General features: G+C 33.2%; 1 non-coding gene across 1 annotated transcript; it reads right to left on the minus strand.

Moving 5' to 3' along the window:
• Nucleotides 1-13,976: 13,976 nt before the first annotated feature.
• On the minus strand, nucleotides 13,977-14,083 carry LOC128035689 (small nucleolar RNA R71). The gene has a single exon (XR_008192240.1). It is a non-coding gene; the product is annotated as a small nucleolar RNA R71 (small nucleolar RNA).
• Nucleotides 14,084-14,625: the final 542 nt, after the last annotated feature.

Here is a 14,625-nt window from a genome sequence, read left to right on the forward strand (position 1 = left end):
GATATTATCAACTTAGAGTCAAGGATTTAGATGTGCCGAAAACAGTTTTTAGAACCAGGTACGAACATTATTAATTTTTAGTTATGTCATTTGGTTTAACGAATGCCCTTACTGTTTTTATGGATTTGATGAACAGAATAGTTTAGTCGTATTTAAACAAGTTTGTGGTTGTTTTCATAGATGATATTTTGATTTATTCCCTAGATGAAATTGAGCATGCCCATCATTTGGGATTAGTATTGCACACTTTGTACGATAAACAACAATTTGCAAAATTGAGCAAGTGTGAGTTCTGGCCTCAAGAAGTTGTATTTTTGGGTCATGTAGTATTGCCTGATGGCATACGAGTAGATCCAAGTAAAATATCGGCCATTTTGGACTAGAATCCTCCAAAATTCGTTACTAAAATCAGAAGTTTTTTGGGTTTGGCTGGATTTTATTGACGTTTTGTTAAAGGCTTTTCGATGGCTGCTTCACCATTGATGAAACTACCTCAGAAAGATGTAAAATTTTTTTGGACAGATAAATGCCAACAAAGTTTTGATCAGCTGAAAGTGATGTTAACTGAAGCCCTTGTACTAGTTCAACCAAAGTCCGGCAAGGAAATTATAATTTTTAGTGATGCTTTGTTTAACCGTTTGGGTTATGTTTTGATGTAGGAAGGTAAGGTTGTAGCTTATGCTTCCCGTTAATTAAAACTGCATGAGAAAAATTATTTGACACATGATTTGGAGCTTGCAGCTATTGTGTTTGCATTGAAAATTTGGCTACACTATTTATACAGAGAAAAATGTCATATTTTCACCGACCATAAAAGCTTAAAATACTTTATGTCACAAAAAGAACTAAATTTACGATAACGTAGATGGTTGGAACTGTTAAAAGACTATGATCTAATTATTGATTATCGCCCGGGAAAAGCTAATATTGTTGTGGATGCTTTGAGTAGAAAGCTATTATTTGCTCTGAAAGCTTTGAAAACTTGGTTGACACTTGTTGATGGCGATTCTATTTTAGCTGAATTAAAAGCTAAACCGACGTTTCTGTAATAGACTTGTGAAGCTTAGAAAAATAATTCAGAATTGATTGTTAAATGAGGACAGATTGGGAAGTCACCTGATTCAGATTTTTGCATTGGTATAGATGATGCTTTATATTTCTGAAATAGATTATGTGTTCCGAGGAACTCTAATTTTAAACAAGAGATTTTGCAGGAAGCTTATAGTAGCAGTTATTTGATTTATACCGATGGTAACAAAATCTATAGTGATTTAAAACATATGTACTAGTGGCCAGGTATGAAATAGGAGATCTTGGAATTTGTATCGAAGCGTTTGATTTGTCAGCAAGTTAAAGCCAAGCATCAGGTACCTTCAAGATTACTTTACCCTGTTACAATTCCAACGTGGAAATGAGAATGAGGTACCATGGATTTTGTGTCAGGTTTACCATTATCTCTGAGAAAAAAGGATGTCATTTGGGTTTTTGTGGATCGCTTGACTAAATCTACACATTTTGTTCCCGTACGTATGCATTATTCATTGGAGAAATTGGCAGAGTCATATGTTACTGAGGTTGTCAGACTACACAGGGTGCCGTTGTCGATTATTTCTAATCAGGATCCATGATTTACTTTGAGATTTTGGAGTAAATTACACGAAGCTTTGGGCACAAAATTGCATTTTAGTACCGCGTTTCCTTCACAAACATACGACCAATTTAAGCTAGTGATTCAAATACTTAAAGATATGCTCCATTGTTGTATTTTAGAATTTGAAGGTAACTGGGAAAAATTTTTGCCGCTGGTTGAGTTTGCGTATAATAACAGTTACTAGTCGAATATTAAAATGGTCTTGTACAAAGCTTTGTATGGTAAAAAATGTAGAACTCCATTGTATTGGACTGGATTAAGTGAGAAAAAGCTTTTAGGTACTAATTTAATTCCCAAAATGGAAGAAAAAGTAAAAGTGATTCAAGATTGTTTGAAAGTTGTTTCTGATCGTAAGAAATTGTACGTTGACTTGAAAAGAAAATATATCAAATTTCTAGCCGGTGATAAAGTGTTTTAAAAGTATCTCCCTGGAAGAAAGTTCTCTGTTTTGACCGAAAAGGAAAGCTTAATATGCGTTTCATTAGTTTATATGCAGTTATTGAGAGAATTGGGCCGGTAGCTTATCGTTTAGCTTTATCATTGGGTTTAGAGAAAATTCACAATGTTTTCCATGTATCAATGTTGCGGCAGCACTGATCTGATCCCTCACATGTGATTTCACCAGCTGATGTGGAAGTGCAGCCTATCATTTCATATAGTGAGGGACTGGTTAGAATTTTGGCTCTGGAAGTCAAAGAGTTGAGAAATAAATGCATAGCTTTAGTTAAAGATCTTTAGCACCATCACGGGATTGAGGAAGATACCTGGGACTCAGAAGAAGCTATGAAAGTGCAACACCCGAACCTATTCTCTGGTAAGATTTTCAAGGATAAAAACTCCTTTAGGGGGAGAGTTGTAACATACTATTCTCAGTGGTGTCGAAAATAGTGGTTTTGGGACCACAATTATGGCAAACGAGACAGTAAACATTATTTATTTACTTACTAATATTTACGAGAATCTATTAGTCATATAAATATTTGGTTAAGAAATTTTAACATTTTAATAGTTAATTAAGTAAAAAGAACTCAATCGTAAAGGTTGCAAAAGTTAATATTTATTAGTTAAAGTGGTAATTGACATAGAGATGCGAATTTGTGGATTTAAAAGGTAAATAAACCATGTATATAAGTAGTGGACATTTATGGACAAAGTTTTGGCTAGTTAGTTAAAATTTTAAGGGTAAAATTGGTAATTGAATAAATCTAACTAAAACAAATATTAAAAACAAAAGAAAGTCATCATCTTCCTAGGTTAGAACCAAAATTCTAAAGAGAGAAAACACAATGGATGGAGCTTGGTTCAACTAGCTATTTGTACCTTGCATGGTAAGTAAACTTTGCCCGCCTTTAATGATTTTTACATTTTAGTGATCGTTTTAGCTTAATCTTGTTAATCCAGAGTTCCATTTGTAAATAAAAGTTTAAGAAATTGTCATGAATGGTTTAGGTGTGTATGTGAACTTAATTGATAGATTGTTAAGCTTGGTTCCTAAATAGGATTATTTTGTAAAATAGTTTTTGTTGATTTTGATGTTAAAGGACTAGATTGTTTAAATGGGAAATTTTTTTGGAATTTTAGGGAAATTATGATGAAAATGGGTTGTAGAGATACCCTAGGAAAATCGGCTAGTAGAGTTTTCCATTAAAATGGTGAATTTTCAAGTTTCGGGTTTAAGAACTAAATTGTACAAAAGTTAAAATGTTGTGGTAATTATGTAAATGATGTTGTCAGGGCTTAATTATATAAAATTATTTACTTAAGTGTTGAAATGGTATTATTTGAAAGAAATTATTGTTTAGACCAAGAAAGCCGCAATCAGATTTAAACCAAGGAAAAGCCAAAGTTTCAGACTAGTTGTTGAGTCCGTTTTAGTAACCGTTTTAGTCGAGGTAAGTTCTTATTTCCATTAAAATAATTCATTTGATTTCAAGATATAAATTGAGACCTCTTAATACTTACCTATGAATTGGTGATTTAATTTTCTTTAATTGAGAAAAGGAAAAGACCATGATTGAAAGATATCATGGCATTATACTTAAAAAGGAAAATACCATGGTTGAAAAACATTATGGCAACGTTCCGGGATTGTGTAAGACCTTGGTTGAAAGATACCATGGAATCTTCGAAGAAAAGGAAAGGTTGAAAAGGATACCAATTAAAGGACTATTATGTAAAGGTTTTAAGGTTTTTTATGTGAATAAGAATTTTTGAATGCATAAGTGTGTTTTGGGATTATGTATTTTTCACATAAAGTAAAATTTATAAATTAAGTTATGTTTACAAATATTTGAACTTACTAAGCATATTGTACTTACGTATCGTGTTTTTCTTGTATATTTCGTGAAGCCTAGTGGATCAGAAGTTCAAGTCGAAGCATACACACTATCCATATCTTGTTTTTGGTAGATGTTTTGGGTTATTTTGGATGTCGGTTATGAATGGCATGTATTAGGATTTTTATTTGGCTTATCCATGTTGTTTGTGTTTGGTACTTAATTTGGTAATATTTCGTGGTCATGTAGATATATTTAGTACATTGAACTAGTGAATTAGTTGCAAAAACTTTAGGTTTTTTGCTTAATGTTTAGATGTGTAGGGAATGAAATGGAATGTTTTAGTAGTTCTAAATATATGCATTTAGGGTGATAGTTTGAATTGAAATTATGGATATTTGAAAGTAGACATAAATGGTATGGTTGGTTGGCCAGTTGGATATATGATTATTTTTCTCATCATGGATCTAAATACAAATGATTTTGGTGTTTGATAACTGTTTGATTTTGTTTATTTTGGCTTATAAATTGTGGTGTTAATGAGGGCACATTGGTTTGGCACCTAGGTTGATTGATTTTTAGCATATTTTGATGTGTTTGATTGTGTTCAAATCATGTGACAGTACCTTGAATTGGTTTGGTTTGGTGCTCAAGCAATTGGGTTTGGTTTGGCTTGCATTAGGGGTAATTTGTGATGCACATAGCTTAGGACACGCTGTCATACAGTTGTGTGCCACATAGGGCCACACCGCACGGCCGTGTGTCTTTTAATTTTTAGGTGCAAGATGAAATACATTATCTCAGAGAGTTACACGGCCTGGCAACACGGCTGTGTGGCCATACTTCGAATGCACACACGGTCTGGCACGTGGCCTGCAACACGACTGTGTGACCATATTTTGAATACCCACACGGGCTGAGACACGGCCGTGTGTCTCATACATCCTAGGTACATGTCTCATAATGCCATCACAGTCCAAATAGACATTATATAACCATAAGACACCCTAGGTACATGCCAAGATCAAAATGAATTCACCACCAACATTTGAATTCAGGATTTCTGATGGATGCTGAGTTGACAATCGAATAATAAAGTACTTCACCTATGCACAAAAAAACAAATTGTATGCTAAATATAACTCAGTGGCATTTTTATAATCTGGACATTAAAACATAAGTAATTAAAATGTAAAAATTAAAATAAGCGATGACATGCAATATAACAAGTCAATAATGCTAATTTACATATTCTCTGATCATAACCAACAAATTTTACCGATATTAATACATGACAATTACATTTCATCTGTCATTTGATAACTTAATTCATATAATGACATTCCATCTCAATTTCCAAGATTCATGGATTCATTGATCATAATCAATTAATATTCACAACTCAATCCGCCATTTCATATTCCATTTCACATTTCATTTATATTTCTCATCATTTGGCATTTCAATATCAAATATCTCATTATTACCGTTTAATTCTGTATTAACATGACTCAGACTCAGGTGGATACAGGGATCCAACCAACACATCAGTTTGGCACCTAGTGCCTCATCGAATAAATTCGAAGCAAATAATTGTGTCGAATGATATCATTAAGTTTGAAACCACGTGTCTCATCAGTATAACCAAAGCAAATTAGCCCCAATGCCTCATCAACTAGTAGTCGAAGTAACCCTGAACTCTTCCTATCCTATGGCATGCCAACTATATCTGACTTTACCCGAACAATTAAGAAGGTATTCATTACTTAGTTTATTATCAATCAATATCTCAATTCACTTTTATTTTCATCATATGTACATTTATCAAACATATGGCAACAATATATCATCTCAAATATACTCAAATTCACAATCGCAAAATCATACACATTTTTATATATATTTAATAAAACTATTTACGAGTCCAGTTTACGGAATTGGGGTTCCAAAACCACACTTTTTGACACCACTGACTTTTGGGTTGTTACAATTCTCTCCCCCTAGAGAAATTTCGTCCCCGAAATTTAACTGAAAAGAGGTGGGGATACTGGGATCTCATCATCTCTTTTGATTCCCAAGTCATTTCCTCGACACTGTGGTGTAGCCACAAAACTTTCACAAGTGGAACGCATTTATTTCGTAATTCTTTCACCTTGCGAGATAAAATTTTGACCAGTTCTTCCTCGTATACCAAGTCGAGCTGAATTTCTATTTCTTCTATCGCAATAACGTGAGATGGATCCGATCAATATCTCCTGAGCACCAACACGTGGAAAATCATGTGTTTTCTATAACTTTGTCAGCAATGCCAATCGATATGTAACTGGTCCAACTCTTTCGATAACTTCATATGGTCCGATAAATTGAGGGCTCAGCTTTCCCTTTCGACTAAATCGTATAACTTTCTTCCACATAGAAACCTTTGAAAACACTTTATCGCCTACTTCCAACTCAATATCTCGACATTTTAGATCCACATATGATTTCTGTCTATTAAAAGTTGTTTTCAATCTATCTCGGATTACCTTAACTATATCTTCTGTTTCTTGAATCAATTATGGCCCAACAACTTTTCTTTTACACAAATTCGACCAGGAAACAAGTATTCAACACCTATAACTGTATAATGCTTCATACAGAGCCATTTGAATGCTCGATTGGAAACTGTTATTATACAAAATTCATCCAAAGGTAAATAACGCTCCCAGCCTGATTCAAAGTCAATTACGTAGGCTTAAAACATAGCTTCCAAAATTTCAATAACACGATTCGGTTGTTTGTCCATTTACAAGGGAAAGGAGTGCTGAAGTTTAATATCGTACCTAATGATTCGTGCAACTATTTCTAGAATATCGAAGTAAATCGAGGATCCCAATCAAAGATAATCAACGTAGGTACGCCGCGTGTAACAACCCTAACCCATATCAGTCGCCAGAATAGGGTTACGGAACATTATCATAAAATGGTATCATCAAAACATTCATTTCTAAACATTTCATTAAGCATAGCAAAGTTCATTCATACTCATGCATATCATCCCTTAATCGAGCCTTCGAGGCCCTAGAAACACTTTAGAAGCAATTCGGGACTAAATCGAAAACATTTGAAACATTGAGGAAAAAGTTAGAAAAATTTAAACTACAGGGGTCACACGGTCGTGTGACTCACACGGTTGAGACACACTTTTGTGTCTCAGGCCATGTAACAACCAAAATAGTGACACATGGTCGTGTCCCAGCCCGTGTAACTCTCTGACTTGGGTCGCACTGCCAAGCCACATACCTGTGTGCCAGGCCGTATAACACTCAGAATGGCCTCACATGCCTATGTATCAGGCTGTGTGCTAGGCCATGTAACTGTTTGACTTGAATGCCTGAAAACCTACAAGGAACACACAGTCTTATCGTATGGTTGTGTGTCACACATGGCTGAGACACACGCCCGTGTCTTAGGCCATGTGGACATGAAATTGGTCAAAATCAAGTCATTTCCATCACCCCTTTCAAGCTTGTACCTAAACACATTTTGCACCTATGACCAAGGCATCATAAACATACCAAAACATACATAACATGACCATTTCAAAAGATCAAATTATATTCAACCAATATGCCATATAAGGCACCTCAATCACAATCAAACTAACATACCTAAACATATGCATATTTGATTACATTGCTACCATTTCAAAACATGTCATACTTGACCTATACATGCCAATATAAACTTACCATATGAACTATTACTCATAAGCATCAAAATCACATAAGTGACACAAACCAACCATTTCCAAATGGTACCAAACAACCAACATATATATATACATTCCAAAATCAACATTTAGCCATAATAACACCAACCATCAAGGCATCAAAGTACCAAAAATTCCACAACTCAAAGCAACACTTACATACCATAACATCAACTAACTCTTAAACATAAGTCCACCTATACATGCCATTCTAACCTTGACTAAAACATCAAAACTACCGATATAATCACTGGATAGTGTGATAGATCTCCGACGAGCTTCTAAACCAATCGAGCTTCCGATAATCTGTAAAGTAAAGGACAAATAACTACGTAAGCAATGAATGCTTTAGTAAGCTCGTATAAACTTTAAACATAGCATTTCATTTCAACAATGAACTTTATAGGCTAAATATAAACCTATACCAATGCCTCAAGATTTATCAACTACATAACCATCAACTCACAAATGAGTAAGTCTATCAACATCATATATATTTTTCATTCCTAACATAATAGGATTTTATAAGAAATTTTTACACCATCATTAACCTTTTATTAAAATATGAATTACTTCTATTACTTAATTTCCATTCCATTTACTTAGCTTAAACTTGAATAACAACATCAATTCATTATTAGTATATTTATTCATGACATAGGTAAGTTCATCCATAGAATACGTAAATTTCTCACATATAAGTACATCATTCAACTCATCAATCCCTTTTTCATCATATCACATCTCAATTATGAGCTTATCGTTTCATTAACTTTTCTTACCTGATTCATTTGCATAATAGATGACATAAGCATAAACATCAACCACATGATAAACCATTTCATTAGAAAATACATATTTTAATCCATACTACCCTGTCATGAACATAAGCATATGTCCATTTGTACACTTACCATTTCAATGCATAACTTTAAAATTATACATGATACAATCCAACCAATAGCTTGGCACAAGCCTAAGCATCATCATCAACACATGTTAGTGCATCACTTCATAATTCACTTGAATTAACATAAGATAAGTCATTAAACATAAATAACCTCACTTAAAACCATCAATTTCATGAACATATACATACTTTCATTGACCATTTCCTTTTCATTCCTTTTTATAGTTTTCATGACATAAGTCATTTGAATACTTATCGTTCCTTCATATTTCATGTCCGTTGAACCACTTAGAATAATATCGGATAAGCGGGAAAGCTCACATAAAGTGTCCTAAACATATGGTCGAAACCAATCCTTTTCATTTTCCTTTACATCATTGCACTCAAGCCATAAATGGGTCTGCTCACACAAGCTGATGATCGGAATGTAGCTACATGATACCACTCACACAAGCTGACGAGTATCCGCAACAAATGCCAGAACTTAGCCTTTGATAGAAAATGTAGGACCAACACCCGAAATATGGTAAACATAATAACATGTCATTTGTATCCTATATATTCCTAAGGTTCAAACGGGGCTCGATAGTCGTCGAAATTTTGTTGGATTTTCATCGTTTCTTTTCATGATAAATTGCATAATAACATATAACATATATATATGTTGATTCATTTACATTAGAACAACACATTAAACATTAAATTTAATTAAAATTTAAGTGATTATAGTTCAGACAAACTTACCTGGCTAAATTGCAGAATTGACTGAATATAGGGGCTATTTGGTAATTTTCTATTCTCCTCGATTTTCCACTCATTCTTGATATAAATTAATAATTTCATTCAATTCATTAATTTAGATAGTAAAATTAATTCATTTTATGCAATTTAGTCATTTTTGACATTTTTTACAAAATTGCCCCCAACATTTTACTTTTATTCAATTTAGTCTTTGAGCCTAAAACAAGCAAATTAACCATTTTTATTGAAAACCCATGCCAACTGAATTTTCATAGTTTCTATTACAACCCATATTTGTAAAAATTTCATATCAAGTCCTTGTATTTTTACTATTTTAACAATTTAATCCCTAATTGTTAAATTCATCAAAAATCACTTAACAAAATACTTATAAATAACAACTAATACTTCAAATTCATCATTTAACATCTAAAATAAAAATTATTCATTAATGGAAACATTCAAAATCTCTAACAGTTTCAAAAACAAAGGTACGGGCTAGTTGGACCTAGTTGAACTGATATAAAAAACATAAAAATTATTAGAAACGGGTGAAAAATGGCTTACCATGCAAATACATAGCCATAGCCGAATCTTGGTTCATCTTTCCATGTTGTTTCCATGATGAACAAAACCATTAAAGAAGAAAACATTATGTTTTCTTATTTTCTTAACCTTTCATTCTTTATTTTAATAATAAAATAACATATAAAACATTAAAATAAAAAGAAACTAAAGCATCAAACTGTCCCACTATTTTAAGGAGGGTTTATTTATCCATTAAGGTCATCCAATTATAATTCTTTAGTCATTTAACACTGTAAATTAATAGCAATTGACTTTTTAACTTTTACAATTTAGTCCTATTTGCTTAATTAACTACCCAAACATTAAAATTTCTTTAAGAAATTTAATACAACCTTAATAACACTCATTAAATATTTGTAAAAATATTTATAGCTTGGTTTATAGAAACGAGGTCTCGATACCTCATTTTTTAAAACCACTTGACTTTAGGGTCTTACCACTTAAACCTAATTATTCTTCTATTTAACCAAAAATCATTAAATCAAATTTTATTATTACAGCATATAATATTTGTAAATATTAAATAATAATATTTACAGACTCACACATCAATTTTGTGGTCCCGAAACCACTATTCTAACATATCAAAGAAGTGGGTTGTTACACTATGTATTCTAACAATTACCCGAATGTATACCTCAGCTAGCTTTGGTTTTAATTGCAACAAAATAGGTTCATTTCGTAAATCAATCAACTATCACCCAAATGACATTTCTTTTATTCAGAGACAACGGTAAACTTGTTATGGAATCCATCATTATGCGCTCTCATTTCCATTTAGGAAGCTGATGTTCCGCCTTAACTCGTTGTCAAGTCAAGCATATAGCAACAAACTCAACTATCTTTGTTTTTATTCTAGGCCACCAATACAATTCCTGTAAGTCACGATACATTTTCGTTCCACTAAGGTGCATGGGAAAAGAGTTATTGTGAACTTCGTAAAGTATTAACTCTTTTAATTCAGCACATTTGGAACACAAATTTGATTCTGAAATCTCAATAAATCATGATCATCAATGCTGAATTTTTCTACCGAGCCACATTGAACTATTTCTTTTTTTCTCGACAACTTGGCATCAACAAGTTTTGCCTCTCTGATTTGTTTGAACAACATCGGCTTGATTTTCAATTCAGCCACCAAACTGCCATCGCTAATAATACTGAGTTGAGTGAACATTGCCCGTAACTCAATTGCTACTTTCTGCTCAACGCGTCAGTTAGACATTAGCTTTACCAGCGTGGTAATCAATAATGCAGTCATAATCTTTTAGAATTTTGACCCAACAATTTTGTCTCAAATTCAAATCCTTTTAGGTTAGGAGGTATTTAAGAATTTTTTGATCGATATAAATATGACACTTTTCACTATACAGATAGTGCTTCTAGATCTTTGGAGAAAAAACCACAATGGCTAGTTCTAAATCATGTATTAGATAATTGAATTCATCCGTTTTTAGCTGGTGGGACGCATATGCAATCAATTTCTTGTCTTAAATCAAAACACAACCTAGACCACTTAGCAAAGCATCACTATATACCATGAAGTCTTTCCCCAATTCTGGAAAAGCTAAAACCGGCGCTTGGAAACACGAAAATATATACACTTTTCCATGCCCTTTTTAACTTAAATTCTTGCAATTTCGTAGTAATTCTTGTCGAAAAATATATAATAATTATAAAATAATTAAATTCTACTTAAATTATTAATATGTTGAATTTTAATTAATTTTATAATGAATTTTGATTTATTTTCGATAGATTTGCATAAAGAGGGACAAATGGCTTGGTAGACACTACTAGAAGCGCAAAATCAAGAAGCAATTTTTGAAGCATCGAGGAAAATTAATTTTTTAGCCTAAGACGGTCCAATTTATGAATATTAATTCATAATATAACTAATTTTAATTTTAATCCAATTTATTTTGGGTTAAATAATTATTATTAATTAAATTATGCAAGGAGGCCCAGTTGTGCTAAACCGAGAAGACCGATCCAACCGAGCAATGGGTTGCCCAAAACCATCTCACATGCTGACCCAATCAGCTTATTTCTCTAATTATTTGGCTTGCAAAACAGCCCTTGAAGCTTCCTTGAAAATGCATTCAAACCCCTCCACTTATCAAGCTTTAGTAGATTTTCCCCTAGCTAAATTTAACAAGTTTGAAAGCTTCAAACTTGCCACATGTGTGGCCGGCCATGGGGGGGGAGTGAATGGCTACTAATTTTTGCTATTTTTAGAAGCCTATCCAACCTATAAATACCCCCTTGGCTGCTCATTCCAAACACACCTCTCATCCTTTCATTCCTCAATTCTCTCTCACTTTCTCTCTTCAAAACCCTTCCTTTATTCTTCATTTTCGCTTCCATTCCCTTGTTGATTTCCCCTCTTGGAAAAGAGCCCTTCTACCACCATTGGTAGCAGCATTCAATTGCTTGTAGAAGCCTCAATTCAACAAGAACCAGCAGAGGAGGAGCGGAACAAACTATTCAAGCTTCGGAGAATCCGGATTTGATTCTAGCTCCCTATCCTTTAATTTTTATTGTTGTTGTTATGCACATGTCTATCAATAATTTTTATGTTGATATGTATAATTTAATTAATATGAATTAAATTTAACTCATGTTAGGTTGATTGCATTTCATCCACTTAAATTATTAAAATTATGTTTGTGTTATTATACGTCTTGGTAAATTGTTTGATTAAGTAAAATCATGATTAAGTTATTCTTGCATTATAATTGTAAGGTAAATAATGAATTAATTATTAAATCATTTCGAAATTGTAATTAATTGACACAATACTTAATCAGTGCATGTTTAATCTTCTAAGGTAGCTGAGGGTTAAATTAGTCACGGTATTAAACGATACATTAGCCTTGCATAACTTGCAAGATTATTGTGATTAAATTGTTTCAATGTAGGAATATATTGTTACCTCACTTAATCTTTTATGTGCTTATGAAGATTGATTAATTATTTGAATTGGCACTGAAAAATGTTCAAGACATTATTTAATTTAATAAGTATGTATGAGCAGATAGTTAGCAAATTACCAAGTTGCCGTGAATTTATTCGTAACAACATGAACATGAGTTTAGTAATTCTAAGTTAAGAAATGTAATTAATCTAACACAATTATGTCATCTTGATTAAAATAATCTTTTGGAGTCGTGCATTGGAACTTTTATTTTTATTTTATTTTACTTAGTTCAATTTTAGTTTTTAATCACTTCGTCAAAATCAAAATATTTTTCTTCATTGAGGTGTTTTTTATTGTATTCATAAATAATTTCTTACACAGTTCATGTGGGTACGATAACTCGACATTTACTTGTCACTTTATTACTTGTTGCGATTGTGTACACTTGCATATTTCCATTGTTCCAAGTTTTGGGCGCCGTTGCCAAGGACTATTTTAAAAGTCATTATTTGTGAATTTGTTAATTTTGCATCTTGGTTTATTTTTCTATTCAATTTTAACTTAGTTAATTTTTTCTGTGTTGTTTCAAGTGTTTATGAGTATTGATCAAATTATCGATTTACTCCCCGTAGACCCTAAGATTGAAAGAACTTTTCAACAACGAAGAAGACAAGCAAGTTAGATAAGGACCAAAGAGATGAACTATGAAAATTTGAAGCAAGGAAACGGAGCAAACCTTACTCAAAATCCTATCCTTATTGCTGATGATAGGGATAAAGCTCTAAGATAATATGTCATGCCAGTGTTTCATGATCTTAATCTGGGTATTAGGAAACCCGAAATCGAGGCACAATAATTCGAGCTGAAGCTAGTCATGTTTCAGATACTTCAGACAGTGGGCCAATTTACTGAAATGCCTATCGAAATCCTCACCTTCACTTAAGACTGTTTATGGAGGTGAGTGATTCTTTCAAGTTAGTCGGATTACCCGAAGATGCACTCAGTCTAAAGTTGTTCCCATATTCGCTAAGGGACAAAGCTCGAGCCTGGTTGAACTCATTCCCACCAAATCCCTTTTCAACATGGCAAGAGTTAGAAAAAGATTCCTCATGAAGTATTTCCCGCCTAGCAAGAATACTAAGTTGAGGAACGAGATCACTACTTTCCAACGAATGGATGACGAGTCCTTGTATGAGGTATGGGAAAGGTACAAAGAATTATTATGGAAATGCCCTCATAATGGAATCCCTCATTGCATCCAACTTGAGACGTTTTATAACGATCTCAATGCTCACACGAGGATGGTAGTGGACGCTTCTGCTAATGGTGCTCTTTTTTCTAAGTCGTATAATGAAGCCTATGAAATCATTGAGAGGATTGCAAGCAACAATTATCAATGGCCAACCAATCGAGCAGCGTCAGGAAGACGATTCGCTGGAGTACTAGAAGTGGACGCTCTCAATTCACTTGCATTTCAAGTATCCTCAATATCATCGATGCTTAAAAATTTTACAACTAATAGGTTTAATAATTTTGCAGCTTAGCCACCCAATCAATTTAAAAATATAGCCTGTGTTTATTGTTGGGAAGGACATTAGTTCGAAGAATGTCCATCAAACCCAGAATCCGTGTATTACATGGGTAATCAGAACCATAACTGAGGAAGGCAAAAACTGCAATCAAATTTTTATAACCCATCTTGGCGAAACCACCCTAATTTCTCTTGGAGTAACCAAGGGTCTAGGCCCAATAACACTTATGCCTAACCTAGACCAACCTAGCCTATAA

The sequence above is a fragment of the Gossypium raimondii genome, chromosome 12 (assembly GCF_025698545.1).
Source record: "Gossypium raimondii isolate GPD5lz chromosome 12, ASM2569854v1, whole genome shotgun sequence".
Classification (NCBI taxonomy): Eukaryota; Viridiplantae; Streptophyta; class Magnoliopsida; order Malvales; family Malvaceae; genus Gossypium; species Gossypium raimondii.